Raw genomic sequence first — 22,143 nt, forward strand, 5'->3', positions numbered from 1 at the left:
GCCCCCAAAGCAAACAAACAGATGCGGATGCCCACAGGTCCCTCCTCGCCAGGCCTGGTTGGCTTTCCTGGTTAGACATCCCTGCGCTCCTCCCAGCTCCAGGACCTGGCTCAGCCCCTTCTGCCCCTCTTCTGGGCTCCTGCCTCTGATCTGTCCTGCTCCAGGCCGCTGTCCACAGGGGCCTGCGATATCCTAAAAATGAAACTTGACCCTGATCCATCTGGCCCTTCGATTATCTTTTGTGTTTCTGTATTCACAGCATGCTTCCTGAACTTCACGGAGCTCCAGGCCAGCCAGGGGCCACCTGTTCCTTTATTTACTTAGCTTTTTCTTTAAAGGGACACTCTTTCCTCACTTGAAATTAAAATGAAAAAACTTGATGTCTCCATCAGGAGAGAAAAGCGGGGCGTGGCAGACTCGCTAGTTTCCCCAGTACCTGTTCACACCTTCTTGCTTTCCCTGAGATCCCTGATTTTTAGATGAGTGGATGGCTGCCCAGAATCCAGGCTGCTTCCCAACCTCCCTTGCAGCCGGGCGTGGCCGTTTGAGAAGAAGTGCCATTTGGAACTTCCTAGAAGTATCCTTAAAGGGAGGGAGCTGTGCACGTCAGCATCTCCTTCCTTTCTTTGGCTGGAACGCAAGCGTGGTAGCTGGAGCACCGGCAGGTATCTTGGACCACGAGGGGTAAAGCAGCAAGATGGAAGGAGCCTAGATCGCGGAGCCTCTACCAGCCTTGCCTTCGGTGAAAGACATGCTCTCTCATTGAAGCCACGGTGATTTGGGGATTTCAGACACTTACCACCAACCTACTACAAACTGAAACAAAGTATAACTTGGGAGTCAGTAGAAGGTGACCGTAACAATGACTGCAGTGAAAAAATAATATTCAGAAACCATTGACAGATTCAGCTGCCCTTCAAGGCTCTGAACCACAGGGCTGCTCTTGTTGTCTTTAAAACAAACAGAAAACTTAGTCATTAGCCTGAGTAACCAGGAGACTGAATCTCAGTTTGCTCAGGATTGATGGGTAATTGAAAGGGGAACAGCTTTCTCACCATGTGACTCAGTGCTACCTGGTGCCAAGTCCCTTACCTCACTGCTACCTAGAGTCCTCTGGCGGTGCACCCCCGCAGGCTGGCAGCCCCCGGAGCACCGCCTCTGCGGGCCCGGAACCACCTCCATTCCTGTCCCCAGGGCCCCTGCGCTCAGCCAGGAGAGCGGCCCAGGGGATCATGTTCTTTCCATGAGGCAGGCGGCGGCGAGGACGGGCAGGTGGGAGCAGGGCAGACCTCCAGGCTAAGGCTTTGAGAGTGGGTCTGGCTTGGTTCTGTGTGGCACACTGTCTTCACCCCAACCTGCAACATCAGCTTTCTCATCTTGTCCTGGCCTCCTGCCTTCCGAGCTCCAAAAAGATGACATCTGCCCTTTTCCTGCGCCTGGCCGTTCACCGCCGCCACCTCAGCTGGATTTCAAGGCCTTGGTGCCAACTCCAGCTTCACCGTATTTCCTGACACGACCCTCCTCTCTGTCCCCAGGACGTGCCATGCCTTTCCTGCCTCTGAGCCTTTGTCTACACCCCCCCCCCCACCTTTCAGCTCAGGCCTGCCCTCCGCACCCCGCTCCTCCTCCTCGGCGGAGAGGGCTGGTCTGCAGTGAGAGGAACCTGCTTGCACACCGTGACGTGGCTGACGGTGAGATGCTGGGCAAGCTCCCACCCTCTCTGAGCTGCTGTTTCTTCGCATGTTAAATATTCAAGTCAGTGCATTTTATTGAGCTCCTACTGTGCCTACAACAGTCTGGGTCTCCGCAGTGGGACCCTTTAAATGCCGTGTCAAGCAAGTGTTACTTATTTAAATTTTTATTAAAATATTAATTACCAATGAAACAAGACTTAGGCAAGGGGACGATAGCTCACGCGAAGGGCTACCATGAGGATGCAGGGAGGTGACACAAATAAAGTGCCAGGTCTGGGACCAGCAAAGAGGGAAAGCTCTTGTAGCTATCACCACACTGCTATCCTCTCAACTCCTCTAATAGCCTCCTTCAGCTAAACCTGACCCCCACCTCCTCATGGCACCTTTGTTTGCACTAATCATCCATCCACCCACCTATCCATCATCCATCCATCCATCTATCAAGCCATCCATCATCTATCCATCCACTGATCTGTCTATTCATCATCCATCCATCCATTAATCCATTCTTCTACATACCCATCCATCCTTTCATCAACCATCTATCCATCCATCCATCCATCCATCCATCCATTTGTCTATCCATCCACACACCCATTCATCCATCCATCATCCACCCATCCATCTATCAAGCCATCCATCATCTATCTATACACCGATCTGTCTATTCATCATCCATCCATCCATCCATCCATTAATCCATTCTTCTACACACCCATCCATCCTTTCATCAACCATCTATCCATCCATCCATCTATTTGTCTATCCATCCACACACCCATTCATCCATCCATTCATTTATCCATTCATCCATCCATTTATCTATCCATACATACATCCAGCCCCAACAGAGTCATCCACTCATCATTTATTGCATGCCCACAATGTGCCAGGTCCTCTGCCAGGTGGGTAGGAGATAATGACAATACACTCCCAGCCCTTCCCCTCATGGAGATAACTGTCAGGTGGGGGAGAGATGCCATCAGAAGGAGTTGACTGTACAGCATCGAGCTTTAATAGATATGTAGGGTAAATGTGCTCTGTAGAGCACATGGGGCAGGAACAGGACTTGCAGAAAAGAGGCATCTCAGTTGAGACCTGCAGGTAGAGCAGCCAGGTGACGACGGGAGAGGGGGTGAAAAGGGAAGTGAAAGGAGCGCAGGTGGGGTGTTGAACTTGAGGTTAAGAGTAGTGTGGGCCTGGAGAGGTAGCAGAGGACTGTGTAGGCCGAGGAAGGAATCTGAACTTTGACCCAAGCACAGGCTTAGAGGACTTCAGGCAGACGGGGCAGGACAAGGGTCTGGCTTTGGGGGAGACGTCTGGCTGCTATGTGGACGAGTTGGAGTGGATGGTCAATGGGGGTGAGCAGTGATGTGCAGGGAAGGCTGGAGCAGAGGTGACCCCAGCAAGAGTGCAGGGGATGGCAGTCTGGGGCAGAGCACAGGCTCTGGGGTCTGGAGAATAGGCTGAGATCAAAAGAATCCACCCCCAACTTTTTATTATTAAGACTTCACCATGCCCTGGCCAGTGTGGCTCAGTTGGTTGGGCATCATCCTATGCACCATGAGGTCACTGGTTCGAGTCCTAGTCAGGGCACATGCTTGGATTGCGGGCTCGATCCCCAGTAGGGGGTGTGCAGGAGACAGCCGATCAATGTTTCTCTTTCATCAATGTTTCTATCTCTCTCCCTCTCTCTTCCTCTCTTCCCAAAATCAATAAAAACATAATCTGAGTGGCCAGATTATTATGACCAGCCAGATTCTTATGACCACCCCATCAGTACTTCGTTGGGCCACCTTTTGCCTTCAATACTGTGGCAATTCTTCTTGGCATTGACTCCACGAGATGTTGAAAGGTGATGCGAGGAATCTGACACCATGCCTGATGAATAGCACTGTCCAGTTCTGTGAGATTTGATGGTTGTGAAACCAGCTGCCTGATGGCTCTTTTAATTTCGTCCAACAAATGCTCAATTGGATTGAGATCTGGTGATTGTGGGGGCCACCTAAGCAAGGTAAAGTCTCCCTCATGTTCTTGAAACCACTCCTGCACAAAACGAGCACCGTGGCATGGTGCATTGTCTTGTTGGAAGAAGCCATCTCCATTGGGATACGCCATCAACATGATAGGATGAACTTGATCAGCAACGATACTTAGGTATGTTGTGCTATTCAGACGTTTATAATGATCTGGCCCTCTAGCAACTTCAGCGTGAAATTATAGCTAATTTGCCTACAAACGTCAGGTGGTCATAATAATCTGGCCACTCAGTGTGTGTGTGTGTGTGTGTATTTTTTTTTAAACAGACCTTGCTATATAAACATGTTATGGCCATCTTTTTTTAAAAAAGAGACATTGTTTGTTTGTTTTTATATCTTTTTTGATTTCAGAGTGGAAGGGAGAGGGAGAAGGTGAGAGAGATAGAAACATCAATGATGAGAGAGAATCATTGATCAGCTGCCTCCTGCACGCCCCCTACTGGGGATCAAGCCTGAAACCCTGGCATGTGCCCTTGACCAGCATCGAACCTGGGACCCTTCAGTCCGCAGGCCGACGCTCTACCCACTGAGCAAAACCAGCCAGGGCAAAACATGTATTTTTTTAAACGCCTGCGCCCTGCTCAGAAGTGGAAGGAAGGTCGATGAACATTGTGTCCACCTGGAGTCAAGGATCCCTAACACGCTTCCCCTCTGTTTTCTCTTACCAGACGGGCAGCAGGACAGGTAGAGTTCCCTCTTCTGAACCATCTGAAAGTGAATCGAAGACACGAGGACGCTTCGTCCCTGCGTCCTCAGCTGCACCCCTAGGATAGGACTGTTTGCTCCGTCACAAGACCAGTGTCACTCTGAAGTCCAGCAGGAGCGCCTGTGCTGCCGGCCTGCATTCAGGTTCGCGTGATTCCAGGAACACCTTCTCCCGTTGGGTCCTGTTTGTTTTGAAAGTCCCCTCAAGCTTGCAGAGTTGCGTTTGGTTACGTGGGCTTGTCTCCAAGAACAGTTCAGGGCCAGTGAGTCACTGGGTGGCGGGCGAGGGGCGGGGAGGGGTCTGGGTGATGGGCAGGCTCTGGCCTGGGCAGCCAGCGGTGCTTCCCGAGCTGGGGGGTCCTGGAGTGGGAACAGAGCTCACAGGAGGAGTTATCTGGCAGGCAGGTGGGGAAGCAGGTGTGAGCTTCAGGAGACAGGTCGTGATGGGATACAGATGGGGGGCTGTGTGAGTGTCCTGGGGCGGCCATAACAAAGGACTGCAAGCTGGGAGCCTTAACACAACAGAAGTTATGCTCTCAGAGTCCTGGAGACGGAAGTCCTAAGTCAGGGTGACCCAGGGCCATGCTCTCTCAAAGGTTCAGGGGAGAATCCTTCCTGCCTCTTACGGCTGCTGGCGGTTTTCGGTTTTCGGCAACCGGTCGTGTGCTTAGCTGCGGCTGCGTCTCTGCGATCTCTGCCTCTGTCGTGGCACGTGGCTCCCCCCTTGTCCTCCCGGGGTCTCTTATAAGGACACGAGTCATTGGGTTTAGGGCCTGCCCTCCTCCGGGGTGGCCTCATCTTAACTTACCTTGTCACATCTGCAAAGACCCTGCTTCCAAATAAGCTCGAATTCTGAGGTTCCAGGTGGACATGGATTTGGGGGGACCCGGTTCAACGCAGTCCAGGGCCATCAGCTTCTAGACCAGCGGTTCTCAACCTGTGGGTCGAGACCCCTTTGGCGGTCGAACGACCCTTTCACAGGGGTCGCCTAAGACCATCCTGCATATCAGATATTTACATTACAATTCTTAACAGTAGCAACATTACAGTTATGAAGTAGCAACGAAAATAATTTTATGGTTGGGTCACAACATGAGGAACTGTATTTAAAGGGCCAGAAGGTTGAGAACCACTGTTCTAGACAGTCATGGGGACCTCAGGAAAGGAAGAGCCTGCGCAGGAAGTACAGACAGAGGAGAGGAGGGCGCGGGACGGGCCCTCGGGAGTCACGGTGGGGTGAGGAGTCCTAAAAAGGAACTGGGGGTTGGTCACCGCTGGGAGCGCAGAGGGCATGGGGTCAGTGGGGTCAAGTGCTGTGACAGCAAGTAAACGGGGAGCTGAGCTGGCCTCTGGCTGCGGGAAGGGGCGGATTCGGGGCTGCTTGGGGGAAACCCAGACTGCCAGGATTTGGTTTATAAACTTCACACCAGCCAGGGCCTAAGTGGTCCTTTTCAGGTGTTAGCTTTGCTGGTGCTGTCACTTCTCTTCATAGGACCAGAAGCCCCTCAGGGTTCGGGACACACCCCTGATTTTGTTCCCGTGACACTGCCAGCCCCCAGGACAGCGCCCACGTGTCACAGACACTCAGTGCGCCTGTGAAGTGAACGGTGACCGGGGCCTGGCCTCCTGGCCCGGGTGGGGTGTTTGATCTGTCCCAGGTCCCCGGCGTTGGAAAAGGGCCACCTGTTCTCCTCACTGCTGGTCCCCTTCACTCTGCATCCCCACAGCGAGGCCGCACATATAAGACGCCAGTGGTCTGGCTATGGAGACACGGCGCCTCGCAGAGCACATGGCGTTGGACTGACCGCTGCCCCTTGTCATCCAATGTGCTGGAATGTCATTGGCTGCTTTCAGGGGGACTGTGGAAACTGTCTTGGCCAGGCCTGTGGACCTGCTCTGGGGGCTCCTTGGGCCTGGGAGAGGACAGGACAGGCCAGGGGCCTGAGCACCCGGGGTCAGAAGGGCAGGTGCAGGTCCAGACCGCAGGGTGGCTGCGCTGGCTCTGTGTCCTCCGGCATTGAGCCCCCTGCCTCCAGGCTTTGGCCCTGTCCTCAGCCAGCTTCTCTTCCCCTCCCCACCTCCTGTCCGAAGGGCTTTGTTCAGAGAAAACTCTGGCACTCTCTGGCTCACCGGCCAGCGGTGAGGCGTCTGGTTTGTGTTGTTTTGTTTTGTTTTTTCAGTGTTTATTAGAGGCCTTTGTAATCTTTCTCACCAGCACTGAAGCTTGTTATCCCCAGGCAGGTTGCTGCATGGCCCGTGGTGGGAGCCGCAGCGTTCTGCCCTCTCCCACACTGCCCTGGGGCTGGCTGGCACCCCTGGGTGGGAGGAGCCTGCTGCGGGCCGTGGGAAAAGGGGGTCCCTCCGCTTCCTCAGGGTGCCCCAGAGAAGGCTGGAAGGGAGGAATCCCCTTCTCCTTCTTGTAGAGTTTTCCTTCCCTCCGGCAGAGCCAATCTGAGCTTCCCCCCAGATCTTTGGGAAGAGGGAGCGCAAGGCGGTCAAGTTTTCTTGTCCTGCCTCATCTCTCCACCTGGACCTTCTTCCCTCACTCTCCTCACCCGACAGAATCTCATTCTCTCTGTCCTTCCTTCAGTGTTGCTTCTTCCAGGAAGCCTGCCGTGCTCTCCCTGGGCCTGAGGTGGCGCCTGCCCACCCTGTTACCGGCACCTGGCCTCGCAGAACACGGTGGGCTTGAAGGAGCTGAAACCGGAGTCTGGCAATCTGCCTCCTTCCCTCCCAGGGCCAAGCTTATTGCCTTCCTGCCTGAGGCTCCTGGCTTCTCCCTTCCCCATGGGAAGCAAGGCCAGTGAGGAGCAGGGCACGGAGCTCAGAGCTCCCGTGCAGGGGAAGGAGGAGGGGGAAGCCTGGTCAGGTGACCTCCTGGAAGAGGTGACTTTATGGCGTGAGAACTCAGTGACTGAGAGACGTCAGCCAGGTGAAGAGCCAGGCCAGAGTGATCTGGGCAGGAGGGGCAGCTAGTGCAACGGCCCTGGGGCAGGAACCAGCTTGGCAGGTTTGAGGCCACAAGGAAGGCCAGTAGGCGTGGAGCTGAGTGAGCTGTGGATTTTGTTCCAAGTTTGTTGGACGCCAGGGAAGAATGTGAGCTGTGGGCGGGCTTTCCCAGCGGCAGGGCCTCTCCTGTGCTGAGGTGGAGGGACAGGTCCCACAGCCTCCCCGGCCCCAGCCGCCTTCGCCATCCTGCAGATGCTGGCTGGGACTTGGAACCGTACCCAGAAAGCACAGCGAGGAAGAAGGGTCCTGTGGGCGGGACCCTCACCTTCCGTGTCCAGAGTCGTCATCGTGGTGAGAAGGAGTCTCTCAGCCACCAGCAGGGATGCAGACAGGAGTGCAGCGAGCATTCTGGGCTTTGGGCAAAAGCAGTGTGGCTGGCCCTCCAGAGTTAGATATTCACCAGAAGGTGTAAGAGAAATTGTAAGCAGGTTAAGTTAAAAGACAAAAAGAGCCAGTCTTTTCCTCTCTCATTGAAAGGATCTGAGTGGCCACAGAGACTAGCTACGGGTCTGGATGCCATCTCCCCGCTGGGGTCCCACCCTGAAGACCGACAAGGCACGCCCACCTCAGCCAGGCACTGCCAACGGTCCCCTTCTATAAGGTGGCACTGTGACCTACCCCTGTGTGACCAGTGAGGCTCAGAGACCTACCCGAGCCACAGGCCAGAGCATGCAGAACATGACCCCCAAGTCCCGTGCCCTTTAGAAAACCTTTTACTATAAAATAGTTCATTCATACAAAAGAAAAGAAGTGAAAATAGTAATAAGATAACATGGACACCCCGTACCACCGCCCGCCTAAGAAATACAACACGCCAAGACCAATCACCCCTCCTGTTGCTCCTGATCCACCACCCCCCAACACCGCCCCACAGGGACCCCAAGTCTCACCTTCATCTTCCTCTCCTTGTGTACCTCCCGCTTCATGCCAGCTGCGCTGTGGTCTTAGCAAGTACTAATGTGGGGGGTGTTTCATGTATAAATACATAAAGATGCATAGATTAGAGAGGAGTAGTTTCCTGTAACAGACACACTGGATCCTTACAGGGGTGGGGAACGTCCAGCCTGTGGGCCATATAAGGTCCAAGAATCATTTGGTCTGGCCCTGCCAAGGCATTAGGGGTGAATTAATTAACTGTTTGGCCAAATATAGCAGGCTAAATTTTAAGTTGATGATTTTGTATGGCCCTCGAATGATGTTACAGATATCTAAATGGCCCTGGGTAGAATAAAGGTTCCCCTCCCTTGGTTTAAAACAGGGGTCCTCAAACTACGGCCCGCGGGCCACATGCAAATACAAATATTGTATTTGTTCCCGTTTTGTTTTTTTACTTCAAAATAAGATATGTGCAGTGTGCATAGGAATTTGTTCATAGTTTTTTTTTAAACTATAGTCCGGCCCTCAAACGGTCTGAGGGACAGTGAACTGGCCCCCTGTTTAAAAAGTTTGAGGACCCCTGGTTTAAAACAACAGAAATAGATTCTCTCGCAGTCCTGGAGGCCAGACGTCCGAAATCAAGGCGTGGGCAAGCTGCCTCTCTCCAGCTTCTGTCTTCACATGGCTTCCTGTGTGTGTGCATCCTCTCCTCTTTTTATAGAACACAAACCAAGGCCCCCTAAATCCAGGAACTCTCATCTTGACACCCTTAATTTGATCCCGTCTGTAAAGACCCTAAATACGATGCATTTGCAGGTCTTAGGGGTCAGAACACAGACATGTCTTTTGGGGACCACTTCTACCCACTGCAGAGAGGACCGTGCTCAAAACTTACCACATGGGCAGATGCTGCTGCCCCGAAGCTGCCCGTGACCAGCCATGGTGAACCCCACCGTGTTCTTCGACATCACCGTCGACGGCGAGCGTTTGGGCCGCGTCTCCTTTGAGCTGTTTGCAGACAGAGTTCCAAAGATGGCAGAAAGCTTCCGTGCTCTGAGCACTGGGGAGAAAGGATTTGGTTATAAAGGTTCCTGCTTTCGCAGAATTATTCCAGGATTTATGTGCCAGCGTGGTGACTTCACATGCCATAATGGCACAGGCGGCGAGTCCATCTATGGGGAAAAATTTGAGGATGAGAACTTCATCCTGAAACATACAGGTCCTGGCATCTGTCCATGGCAAACACTGGACCTAACACAAACAGTCCCCAGTTTCTCATCTGCACTGCCAAGCCTGAGTGGGTGGGTGGCAAGCATGTGGTCTTCGCCAGGTGACAGAAGGCATGGACATTGTGACAGCCATGGGGCGCTCTGGGTCCAGGAATGGCAAGACCAGCAAGAAGATCACCATTGCTGACGGTGGGCAACTCTAATAAATTTGACTTGTGTTTTATCTTAACCACCAGGCCATTCCTTCTGTAGCTCAGGAGAGCACCCCTTCACCCCGATTTGCTTGGAATGTTCTATAATCATCTTTGTGCTGCCAGTTTATTTGGTTCCATAATTTCCCTTCCCCTTCCCAGTCTAGCTGGATTGCAGAGTTAAGTTTATGATTATGAAATAAAAACTAAACAGTTGTCTGTCAAAAAAAAAAAGTTACCACATGCTCAGGATGCTCGATCTATAATTTAGGGCCCCCTGGATCGCCCGCTCTCGTGAGCGACACAGTAACTATCCGGACCAGGAAGTTCATGACCAACCTCAGGAGAATCAAATCCTTCTCCCTGGGAAGGGAACAGTACCTAAGACAGAAATTCGGGAAAAACTAGCTAAATGTACAAGACCAAGCAAACGTCAACTTTGTGTCTAGATTCAGGACCCATTTTGGTGGTGGCCAGGCTTTGGCGTGGTTTATGAATCCTGGGATTACGCAGAGATATGAACCCCAACACTGACTCGTAATGACTGTGTGAGAAGACGACCTCAAGAACACAGAGGATGGAACGCAGGAGTCAGGCCTGCGCAGGCCGGTGTCGGGGCAGCAGATGGGAGGGGGGGAGCGAACTGTGCAGTGACTTCATCCTGCCTACGGTGATCAGCAGTTTCCACGACAGCATTAATAAACCAGGAACTTAAAAGTTTAGGCCCCTACAGGACGGGGATGTTTCTGTCATTGCCTCTCCCCGCTGCTCAGTGTGATGGAGGAGAAGGGGTCTCGTGTGGCTGCCAGAAGCTTCCTCGGGAGCCTGCACAGGTGTGTTAGCATGTGGCCACGCACCTGCCATCCAGACCCGCTGTGGGCCGCCGCCCCACCTCTCCCGCCAGATCAGCCTTGTCCAGTGCATGCTGTTGGCTGCTGTCAGGTTCTCCTCGCCCACCCTTTCCTCTGGGGCATGCCTCACCTTGTGATTAAAGAATGACAAGTAATTACTTGTTTAAGGCTTATCTCCTCCCAGGATCCTGCCTGTCCTGTTTCTTCTTTCCTGTCGGCCTCCAGAGATCACTGTGGGCTGAAAGAATGAGGTCCCGCCAGGAAGGTCTGGACCCTCTTGGCCTGGTCCAGAGCCTGCGGGGTGGGCTGGGTGGCAGGGAGGTGCCCAGCTGGGCTAGGAGGAGGGAATCGTTCCAAGGGGACTGGCTGGGTGGGGCCTTTCCTATGGCAGCTGAGAGCATCGTGCAAACGCTGTCGCTGTCCCTGGCTTGCCACCTTGACTGGGCCGCCAGGAGGCTCTGTGGTGATGACCGAGCACCTGCTCCGTGAGGGAGATCAAGACAGCGAGCCAGGGACAGACTGCTCGCTGGCCCTCTGCCACACCTGCTGGGACCTGCTCCGTGTGCAGACCTGGGGAAGGGCAGGGGATCCACACTCCAACTTCCCACGGTGGAAACTCCCGGGATTCCTGCAAAGAGGTCGGGCACGTTCTCCTTCTGCCTGATGTAAAAAGGCCAAACTCTGAATCCCTGGGGACTAAGTGAACAGGCCCCTCCGTGAGCTCGAGGCTCCACATGTGGCTCCCAGCCTGCGGCACCCAGAGCCAGGACGCGGAGCCTGCCTGCTCCGCTTTGGGATCAGTTCTGCCACAACCAGGGGTTTCTTCTGTGTCTGGTCGGAGCCCCTCTGGCTCGGTGTTGGCTGATTGCTTGACATGACTTTACGGGGGCTAAAACTCCTTGAGGGCCAGTTAATGTCTGGCTTAAGCCGCCGTCTGTGGGACTTAGTTACAGCGGTCTGAGCAGGTTAATACTCCAAGCCACTCCCCTGGCCCTGCCTCGGCCTCTTGGCTTCATCGGGGCCATCGAGGCTGCTGCCACCTGCCTGGCTCAAGGGAAGCGTCACTCACAGCTCATTATTTCCCAGATTTTAAACGCCCACCCCACCCCTGCTGCCCATGAAACAGGCCTCATTTCTCCTCTTTCCTTCTGAGTCACAGCCAGCTGGTTCTGAGAAGGCTGGGCTGCAGGGAACAGGGACAATGTTCTCATCAGTCCCGGCCAAGCTGTGAGCCGTCATTCGTCCTCCAGGGCCAGGAGAAGGTGTGGCGAGAGTGGGTGCCAGGCAGTGGGCAGCGGGGAGCCCAGGGGCGATGAGGAGGGTGGGTGGGGCCCTGGCCGTTTTGGCTCAGTGGATAGAGCGTCAGCCTGCAGACCGAAGGCTCCTGGGTTTGATTCTGGTCAAGGGGACTTACCTCGGTTGCAGTCTCCTCCCCAGCCTGGGCCCTGGTAGGGGCTCATGCAGGAGGTAACCAATCGATGTGTTTCTCTCACATCAATATTTCTCTCTCTGCTTTCCATCTCTCTTCCACTCTCTCTAAAAATAATCAATGGAAAAATAACCTCTGGTGAGGATTTAAAAAAAAAAGGAGAGTGGATGAGGCAGTGGGCAGCGCCGTGGGGGGTGGCAGCGCAGGCTGCCGAGGCTCCGTTCGTGGGAGACACGGACGCCTCCTATGCAAGGACATCTTTTTTTTCATATTTAATCCCACCCCACTATTGTGTCCTAAACTCCTCATGAGTGGCCTGTCCTAAGCATTGGTGTGAAAGTCTATAAAGCACAAGAAAGCCACCAGTTCCCGGTTCCTCGCTGAACACAGTGAATCAAACAATCAGAGGAAGACAGGATAAGGGCATCTGCTGCCAGCTACACACAAAGACGGTTGTCACCAACGCACAGCCCTACCGATGCAGGGGGTTGGCGGGAAGAAACGACTCTAGGTAGCCTGCCGGCATGGCGGTGGGAAATAGAACTTGAAAATGGAGATTTGAGAATTGAGTCCCAGCTCGAGTGTTTTCAGATTCGTTTTTAAAACAAGTCTCTCGGGCCCTGGCCAGGAAGCTCAGTTGGTTAGAGCATCGTCCTGAGACACCAAGATTGCGGGTTCGATCCTTGGTCAGGGCACATACATGAATCAACCAATGAATGCATGAATGGATGGAACAACAAATCAATGTGTGCGTGTTTCTCTCTCTCCCTTCTCTCTCTAAAAAAATCAATTTAAAAAAATGTTTAAAAAATAAATAAAACCGGTCTCTTGGTGAGGTAAGAAGTATTCTGTGAGCCCTGCCAGTCCAGCTTAGTCGAGTCCATCATCACACCTTGGACATGGAAACGTGGCAGGAAGTTAACCCTGAGGGGAGACCTGTGGTGTGTCTGCACCACGGCAGCCAGGGACACTGAGGGCGGCAGCAATGGGCTGCACTGTCCCCCCAGGTCATATGTTGGAGTCCTGAGCTCTAGGACCTCAGAATGTGACTGTATCCGGAGGTGGAGATTAAGGTAGAATGAGGTCCCTGGGGTGGTCCTAATCCAATGTGACTGGTATCCGTACAAAAAGAGGAGATCAGGACACAGATACACACAGAGGGACAACCATGTGGGGACACAGGGAGGAGACGGCTGTCTACACCTGGATCTCTGACCCCCAGCCTCCAGGACGGGGATAGTAAATGTCTGGTTTAAGCCGCCGTCTGTGGGACTTAGTTACAGCGGCCCGAGCAGATCAACACACATTCCAATCTCAAACAAAAAGTTTTCCAGCTCCCCCCCTCCCCCCCTTTTTTTTAAACATAGAATGATAAAACTTTAATTCCAACTAACTTGGTCTTAGCAGTGAGGATGGACAACCAGCCACTCCCAGGCAAAAAGCCAAGTACTGGTAAGAAACCTCAGCTCCAGTGGCTGCATTGGTTCACCAACCCTGAGTGCAGCCACCTGCCTCCCTCTGCATCTCCCCAGCAGCTCCCTTCCTTTCCCAGATAGCAGGAGAGGCAGCAGGCAGGAGGAGCTCACGGCCACCGTAACCCCAACTCTGCTTCTCCCTGTGGGGGTCCCGTTGATGGAGCCCATATAAAGGAGTCGTCCCCGGCCACAGAACACACTATTTCCAAACCAGATGCAAATCTCTGCTTATCCGTCCGTCCGCTACTCTGCCTAGACAACCATCTCTCACATCTCAAATTATGGAGGTATTTTGAGCATCTGACCCGGTGCCTGGCTTAAAGTGGCTCAACATGACAATGTCTGCTGAATAGATGAATGAAAATGGATAAAAATGTTCATCGTATACATGCTGAAAAATTCCAACATCTAACAGTTGTCATATCCTCTGTGAACATTAAAGTGATTTTAAGGACGTGTCAGGAAGAAAGAAAAAGACCTTCCTGGTGGTACTGCCGTGGCCTGGGTGCCAAGATTGATCCACTGAAGGTACTCGAACAAAACACCCATTGACGGTCCCACTTAGCAAGCCCGGTGTGGGGGCGGGTGCTGGCTGGCACTGCTGCACAGCATGACCTTCTTCCTCAGTAAGTCAGCAGCCACAGGATCCAAGTTCCTCACAGATATTGATCTTTAAAACTTGGGAACGAGAAATCAGAATACCCCACACCCTAATTATTCGGTGCTATTGAGAACACTGTATTTGCATGCTTTCAAATATTGAAAATTACCCTATCTGATCCTCTCAATCTTTTGTTTCATGACAAATATTCCAAAGGTAAAAACATTTCTTTTTGTGTTGATCAGATTTTAAGGAGTATGTCAGTAGGAGTTGGGCAATAGGAATGCACCAAAAAGGCTGCGGGTTCAATTTCCAGCCAGGGCACATATAAGAAGCAGTGAATGCATAAATAAGTAGAACAACAAATTGATCTTTCTCTCTCTCTCTCTCTCAAAAAAAAAATCAATTAAAAATATATTTTAAAAAACCGTAGTCCTCCGTGAACATTCATACCCTGAAGGGCCCTGCTGCCACCGATCCTGGAAAGGGAATGAGGGTCTGTGTCTAAGCGGATGGTCTGCAGTCTGGCCGGCAGCGGGAAGCTGGAGGAGTTGAAGTAGGAGATCCTGGCGCAGACATCCCGGCTACTAGACCTGGCCCGGACAGCAGAGCTGCATTGCATGGGTGTGCTCAGCGGACACACGGAAATGGTTGCATTCTTGCGGCACCTTGGGGTGCCAGTGCGTGACGAGCGTGATGCCGGTCGGTCTCCTCTTCATATTGCTGCTTCCACTGGCTGGGATAATGAGACTGGGAAGAGGTGCTCAAGTGAATGCTGCCCATCAAAATGGCTGTACTCCCCCACACTGTGCAGCTGTTGCCCGAAGGCGGGGCTGACCCAGATGCTAAGGACCATGTGAGGCTATAGCAATGCACCGCGGCAGCCAGGGTAACCTGAAGATGATTCATATCCTTCTACGGAGCATCCACAAGCAGCCAAGGTACCACTCCTCTCTACTTAGTCTGTGATGAGGAGAGAGTGGGAGAGGCTTAACTGCCAGTGTCCCAGGGAGCAAGTATTTACATTGAGAACAAAGAAGATAAGACACCCCTTGCAAGGGCACAGGAACGGTGGGAGTGAAGCAGCTTGGATTTTTTAATTTAATTTTTTTGTTAGTCCTCACCTGAGGATATTTTTTCCATTGATTTTTACAGAGCGTGGAAGGAAGGGAGGAAGGGAGGGAGAGGGAAGAAACATCAATGTGAGAGAGACACATCCTCTGGCACGTGCCCTGACCAGGGCCGGGGATCTTACCTGCAACCCAGGTAGGTGCCCTTGACCAAGAATCGGACCTGAGACCCTATGGGGCACGGGCCGACACCCTAAGCACTAAGCTTAGAGCAAGCAGCTTGGATTTATTCTCACTGTGAATGTTTCGTGGTTGTCCCCCGCGTCCTGGAAACAAAGTGCTTGAGCATAGACATCATCTCTGAAGGATGAAGTGTTTTTTCACCTTCAAAGTTTTGTAAACATTTTGAATATTGTTCCTGCTGAGATATTTGTTCTAAGCTTACAATTTGTGACTGCTGAGGTGGTTCTGCTAGTGTTGTGTCGTCTATACAGAATTGGTTAATTCGAGTAAGTGGTTCTGTGGCTACCGTGAGACTTGGGCACTCTTCCAGGCCCCCTTTGACCCCCTCTGATGTGGAACAACCCCAGTAGCCTCAGGCCAGCTGTTCTGCCAGATGTTTTTAGGTGGATTCTAGAATGTTCCTTCTGTACAGTCAAAACATATCCTAATTTTCCAAGCTCAGAGGCCTGTACCAAAAACTGCCACTTTTTCAAATGCACTTAATTTATTTTTGTAATAGGAGGAATACTTAATATACTTCAGAGAACAAATTTTCCGTAGGCGGGGCTGCTGTTCCAAGTTCGGTGTTCATAAGCACTAAAATAATTAAACATGATAGCCTGTGCACCCATGTCTTCTTTTAACGGGGCACTTCCCTCCATAAAATGTGTTGTTTTGAAAAGGAAGTTTTAAAGTACCTCCATTCAGTCATCCTGTAGGGAGACGAATGTACAGCTTGTTAACATGCTGTGTCACAAAAATGTGCTTTGACTTGTATTTCAGAAACGTAAAAAAATTAAAATGATGAATCTAAAACAAACAAAAAACCCAAAAAACTTACTGGAAATGCCAGCAAGTGTGATGGAGTGGGATTCCAATCACGGAACACGTGCAGCTGTTGGCCATGCGGAACTACACAGAGTCGCCAATGTGAGTCCTTTGCTTATTCCTGAGAATACCACTCCCAGGTCCATATGAAGTAACCTGTGTGCATAAACTCATTGATATTTCTTTTATTTGCAAGGACAACTCACCATTGGCAGAGGCGGGGCCAAGAGCAGCCACAGCCACAGCCACAGCCACAGCCACAGCAAGACTGGTCCCACGTGCTTCGGTCCCAGTTCCTAAAATTAACCCTTATCCTGCAGCTCCACGTGACGGCATTTCCTGCCCTTGCTTTTGACTTGATCAGTGGATCCCTTCCAACCAGTAACCTCTTCATGTTGGTTGGTAAGTTTACTTCCCCAGAGAATTATAATAGATACATGCCAAATAAAAATCACTTAAAATTTTAAAGATAATTCCACATCGTTACAAAGCAGTCACAGGGATAGGAAGCACAGCACAGGGAATATCGTCAATGATGTTGTAATAACTAGCGATGGTGCCACGTGAGTACTAGGCTTATTGGGGATCACCTCATAAATTATATAAAAGTCTAACCATTATGCTTATCTTTCATTATTACAGAATTATAATACTTTCCCCTTTTTCTCCATTTCTTGACTGCTTTTCTGCGCTCTTTGGGAATGGGAAAAACAAAACTTTCCTGGGAGATGGGGGGGAGGGAGGGGAGGGAGGAATCCCTGCCTGGCAATGGGATGGGCAGAGTCCCTCCCTGTGGCCTCAGACGACTGTCTTAGCTCCCAGCCACACATGCTCGAGGGATGGTCGCAAATAGGAAAAAACCTCAGAAGACCTGCGAGGCCCCTTGGGTGGCAGTGGTGAGAACAGGCCCCGCCCTTTCTCAGCCTGTCAGAAGCAAAGTAGGAAGTAATCCAGATTCTTGGGGGGGTGGGGGGGTGAGGGTAGGGCTCTTACACGGGAGCTCTTCCCCACTCACTTAGCCCTCACAGCCAGCCTATGAGGCGGTGCTATGATCCTCGCTTTAGGAATGAGGAACTGAGACCCAGAGAGGTCAACCAACTTGCCTGAGAGAACACAGCCATGGCCAGAAGAAGCAGAGCCAACGTCTGAACCAGGCCACACAGCTCCAGCGTCTCTGTCAGTAACCACTGTGTGAAAGTGGCTTTCAAAGAGGGAAATGGTGACTGGACAAGAAGGGCAGTTACTCTTATTTCAACATCCCAGCTTGCAAGTTAGTCTTTGTTGTCCCTATCTGACAGGTGAGATTGAGGCTTAGTGTGGGTTACATACCTTGCCCAAGGTCAAGGTTAAGGGAAGAGGGCCCAGATCTCAGAGAGTTTGAACTGCCCGTGGGCTCTTCTCCCTATAATAGCTGGGTATTTTTATTAGATGACACTATCTGATGAACTCAATGAAATCCAGAAAATCAAGTTGCAGGAAGCTTATGACCTGATTTTAAAACCTAATTATATGGGTGAAGGGAACAGAAATCTTCACCCCTGTGTGGGGTACTCCCAGAGCTGGGACTCTCTGTGCCTGGCATTTGCTGGGACAATGGGGAACATTTTAGGCTGGGCAGCTGGGAGGCAGTGTGGACCCTCAGTGGACATTGGGGGCGGTACCTTGGTCGGCCCGCACGGGTCAAGGGGTTTTGTCCCCAGCTTTGGGGTCAGGAGACACCTTTTGATATAGCATCAGGAACACGGGCTCCGGAGCCATGCCTGCATTCCAGGCAGAGCTTTGACCAAATCATGGGCGTCAGGCAGGTTATCTAGTCTCTCGGCGGCACCTGTAAAAGGATGTGGGATTGAGTGAGGTTACAGGGGCAAAGCGTTTTCTGTAAAATGCTCTGCAAGTGTGATTTTATCATCCCTGCTCTTAGGAACTGACACACACCAACCAAGCTCCCACGATCCAGGCTGGCTCATTGATGGGGCAAAATTTCAGTTAATTGGTTGACCACGAGAAATCGAACAACTATGGACCCTGGAACAATTGGGCTGATGATGGATCTCCCTGCTTATCAGCCACTTGGACCTCAGTTTCCTCATCTGCAAAATGGGAAGATATAGGAACCCATCTGGGGAGTTACTGTAAGAATTAAATGAGATGAATAAGCAAAGCATTTGCTTTCTTTCCCTGTCTCCTCGTTTACTGACCTCCCACCTAACAGGGGTACATAGAAAATCCAAGCAGGGTGGACTCAGGAACCAACAGCCCTGGTTCACTCGAAGCTCCAGTCCCATCTCTGCCCCAACCTGGCGGGGTGCCAGTAGGAAAATCCCTTTTGCATCTCTGGGCTTCGTTTCTTCCTCCTAAAGGGAGGGTCCCCTGTCCCACCATCCACCCACACAGCTCCTCCAGCCCAGACCTTCTGGCTGCTTGTCACACCACCATTCATTAGGTTCTTACATATTCTTGGGGGTTTGAGACACACCCAGATCTCTGTGATACATACTCTGATCTCACAGGATTCCTTGGCTTGCTTGCATCTCTAGACAGGAGAGGCGGCTCGGGTCATGCTCAAGGTTGACAACTAACTACATTATCCAGAGCCGAGGCTGGTGGCACATTTGTGAAGACACAACCCCCTCCCCACCCATATTACCTTATCTTCATTGAAACGTTAGAAGAATTGGAGCCAAAGCATCTCCCATGTTCACTGTTTTCCTGACTGAGGCTTACAAGGATGCCACCCAATCTCTACAGTGTTGTTCAGATGAATACTTCTGGGAAACAGTTTAGTTGGGTGGTACAGATAACTGCATCTAAAAGTCATTTTAGCTTCCTGAGCAATTCTCCATGGTTCATTCTTGCCTAGGTTTTATTAAAATAAGATTTGTCGTCCCCCCCCCCGCCATGATAAAAGTAGTGCATATTCACCATAAAGTATCTAGGAAGTACAGACTAGCACGAAGAAATACATGAAAACTACCCACGCCCCACTCAGACAACCACTGCCAACATTCTGATGGGTCCCTCTGCAGGAAAACATGTGATGTTTATACAGAGAAATGCACAACACTAATTGCATATAGTAACAATATTTTCATGTATGGATGTGTATGTTTTTCTTTTACAAATTTGAGGCTTAGAATTTAATTTCCTTTCATGTAAAACTTATTTTGTTGCCCAGCTGGTCTGGCTCGGTGGTTGAGCATCAACCTATGAACCAGGAGGTCATGGTTCGATTCCCAATCAGGGCACATGTCCTTGGTTGCAGGCTCAATGCCCAGTAGGGGGCGTGCAGGAAGCAGCTGATTGATGATTCTCAGCATTGATGTTTCTCTCTCTCTCCCTCTCCCTTTCTCTCTGAAATCAATAAAAGTATATATTTAAAACAACAAACTGATTTTATCACAATTCTATCACTTGATTAATAACATTCTAGAGCAGTGGTTCTCAACCTTCCTAATGCCGCAACCCTTTAATACAGTTCCTCATGTTGTGGTGACCCCCAACCATAAAATTATTTTCATTGCTACTTCATAACTGTAATTTTGCTACTGTTATGAATCGTCATGTAAATATCTGATATGCAGGATGTATTTTCATTGTTACAAATTGAACATAATTAAAGCATCGTGATTAATCACAAAAACAATATGTAATTATATATGTGTTTTCCGATGGTCTTAGGCGACCCCTGTGAAAGGGTCGTTCGACCCCCAAAGGGTCTCGACCCAGAGGTTGAGAACCGCTGTTCTAGAGCTTTTTGTGTGAAAGATAAAGTTTATATCATACATGCTTCATCTAAACACAGCCTGCTTTCTTTTTTGAATTTGGACTCACTCTGTATATACTTGTTTGTATCTTGCTTTTTAAAAAAGGTTTTCCCCACTTTTAAGAATTAGGGCATACTTTACATATTAGTGTAGAGTTGTGTGAGTTTTGACAAACGTGTATAGTCTTGTAACTACCACCACAAACAAGATATAGAATTTTGCCTGTGATTAGATAGTTATCAAAACATGACTGAGAATGTCATCACACTTTCTGTCATTTGGAAAGAAAATGATTTAACCAATCTCTTTTTGTTGGCCATTTAGCTTGTTTACAACTTTCTCTGACTGAATTTGCAATCTGGGGGAATAAAATGAATGAATGCATGAATGAATGCATGAATGAATGAATGATTGAAAATGAGTGAAAGCTGGGATCTCACTTTACTGGAGCTATACCAAACGGGCTTCTCCCTTCTCTGCTTGGAAAACTGCTCATCCTTTGAGACCCAGCTCAGATCTCCTCTGTGAAGCCCCCATGATGCCAGCTGGAGCGTTGGATCCTCCTTCTTCTGTGGTCCCTCTGCACCAGTCACACATTGTTTATAAGACAAACATTGCAATACTCTGTTTTTCTTCGCCCCTCCAGGCCGTAAACTGGGGGGCGTAGGAGGAAGTGATGTCTTAGCTCTGTGTTCCCCAAACCTACGCCACACCTGGCACATAGGGCCCTAAAAATATTCATAAAATGAATGAACATTCCACCCCATTGAACTAAATTTGGGTATCTTCCCAATTTCTCCCCCCCCCCCCCCCAGGGGAGAGCGTGTACGTGTTCGCAGTCCTGTCCCCACTACCACAAGTTATGCAGTCAAGCTTCCTACATTTGGGGAAATCGCAGGGGTCAGCACATCTGGAGGGCAATGGATACGCCTCGCCGTGGGAAAACCACCTTTGTGATCATGCTCTCTCTCCTGCCAGGTATTTGTTTTTTCCTGATTTCTTAGAAGGTACTTTATGAGCATGTGCAAGTATGGGCTGGATGAATTAAGCTGGTACATGTAAGGAGAGCTGGAGACTTTCCTCTGTCCAAGACCCTGGGTTAGGGGTGCAAATTCGTGTGTGTATGCAGTCACTCAATAAATATTTATTGAATGAATGAATGAATACATGAAGGAAAAAGAGGTGTGGTCCTGGACTCTGGGAGTTAAGAAAGCCAATCTGAGGGAGCAATCTGGGGGAGTCAAGGAATCTGCCTGGGTAGGGTCCTCTGCCCCCCATATTGCCTTTATTTAGACTTGGGTAATTCAGGGACTCCTGGCTGCCTCATCACAAATAGCCAGACAGTGGCAGTGGTGCCGGGCAACATGCCCTGACATTCTGGTTTGTGAAAAGTTTGTACTCCAGGAGTCAAACCCGAGGAGGAGCATCTGCTTTCATGTATTAAAGGTGTATTTATCAATATCTGTACCTGCAGGATCTAGCACAGGACTTGGCACAGAGCTGGTGTTTAAAAAGGTTTGAGTAAGGCTGAAATAGGAATATGAATAAGGATAAAAATGACCATCATTTACAGAGTGCCTCCCAGCCAGGTTCTCATCTGGTTGCTCTCTGCAGATGTTCTACTTATTAGGAAAGCCCTGGGGTGGTTCTGGATCCTCTTCCCATCCTAGAGATAAGGCTCTGAATCCCAGACAGGTTCCCCTGAGTCAGACTCGGGCGCACACCGCGAGAAGCGCACACGGCCAGAAGCATCTGCGGGAGACGAACCGGGTGCGCCTGGCTCCGAAGCCTGCATTCACCACCCAGCGCCTGGGGACTCGACTTCCAGCGCTGCGCATCTCTGCCTCTCCGACCACAGCAGGTAAAGCGAGGTCAAGGGGTCTTGCGTAGAAAGCGCGTCCTTCGGAGCCCGGTAAGGATCGGTTCCGCGCAGGCTCCGGAAGCGACGCCGCGGGCTCGGACCTGCCAGCAGGTGACTTCCGCCCGCGCGCGCTCCCAGCAAGGTGTGGAGACGTGACGTCGGGAAGAGTCTGGCTCAGAGCCCGATACAGAGTGGACGCTCCATCATGACTCTGGAGTCCTTGTGCAGTAGGAGATTTGGGGGCGGCCCGGGAGGTGCCAGATGCTGTCAGGACCCGAGCCCGGAGCCACGACTCCGGG

General features: G+C 50.9%; 1 protein-coding gene, 2 long non-coding RNA genes and 1 pseudogene across 11 annotated transcripts in view; 3 read left to right on the forward strand and 1 right to left on the reverse strand.

Moving 5' to 3' along the window:
• Positions 1–9,781, forward strand: part of LOC102264016 — a 15,869-nt pseudogene extending 6,088 nt beyond the window's left edge.
• A 6,394-nt stretch (positions 9,782–16,175) lies between these two features.
• LOC106725781 lies at positions 16,176–19,341 on the forward strand. Its single transcript, XR_001361734.1, has 3 exons — positions 16,176–16,321; positions 16,416–17,517; positions 18,141–19,341. It is a non-coding gene; the product is annotated as an uncharacterized LOC106725781 (long non-coding RNA).
• Positions 16,665–21,802, reverse strand: LOC106725783. Its single transcript, XR_001361736.1, has 2 exons — positions 21,751–21,802; positions 16,665–18,047 (listed from the first exon to the last, which is right to left on the reverse strand). It is a non-coding gene; the product is annotated as an uncharacterized LOC106725783 (long non-coding RNA).
• The window catches only part of PPFIA1 (protein tyrosine phosphatase, receptor type, f polypeptide (PTPRF), interacting protein (liprin), alpha 1), a 54,300-nt gene continuing 53,913 nt past the window's right edge, over positions 21,757–22,143 (forward strand). For 8 of the 9 annotated variants that reach the window (XM_014538138.1, XM_014538135.1, XM_014538137.1 and 5 more), the window contains exon 1: positions 21,757–21,844. The gene's annotated coding sequence lies outside the window, so the exon portion shown is untranslated. The remainder of the gene's footprint in view (positions 21,845–22,143) is intronic. The other variant, XM_014538134.1, reaches the window with a different exon arrangement.

This window comes from Myotis brandtii, unplaced genomic scaffold (assembly GCF_000412655.1).
Source record: "Myotis brandtii unplaced genomic scaffold, ASM41265v1 scaffold187, whole genome shotgun sequence".
NCBI lineage: Eukaryota > Metazoa > Chordata > Mammalia > Chiroptera > Vespertilionidae > Myotis > Myotis brandtii.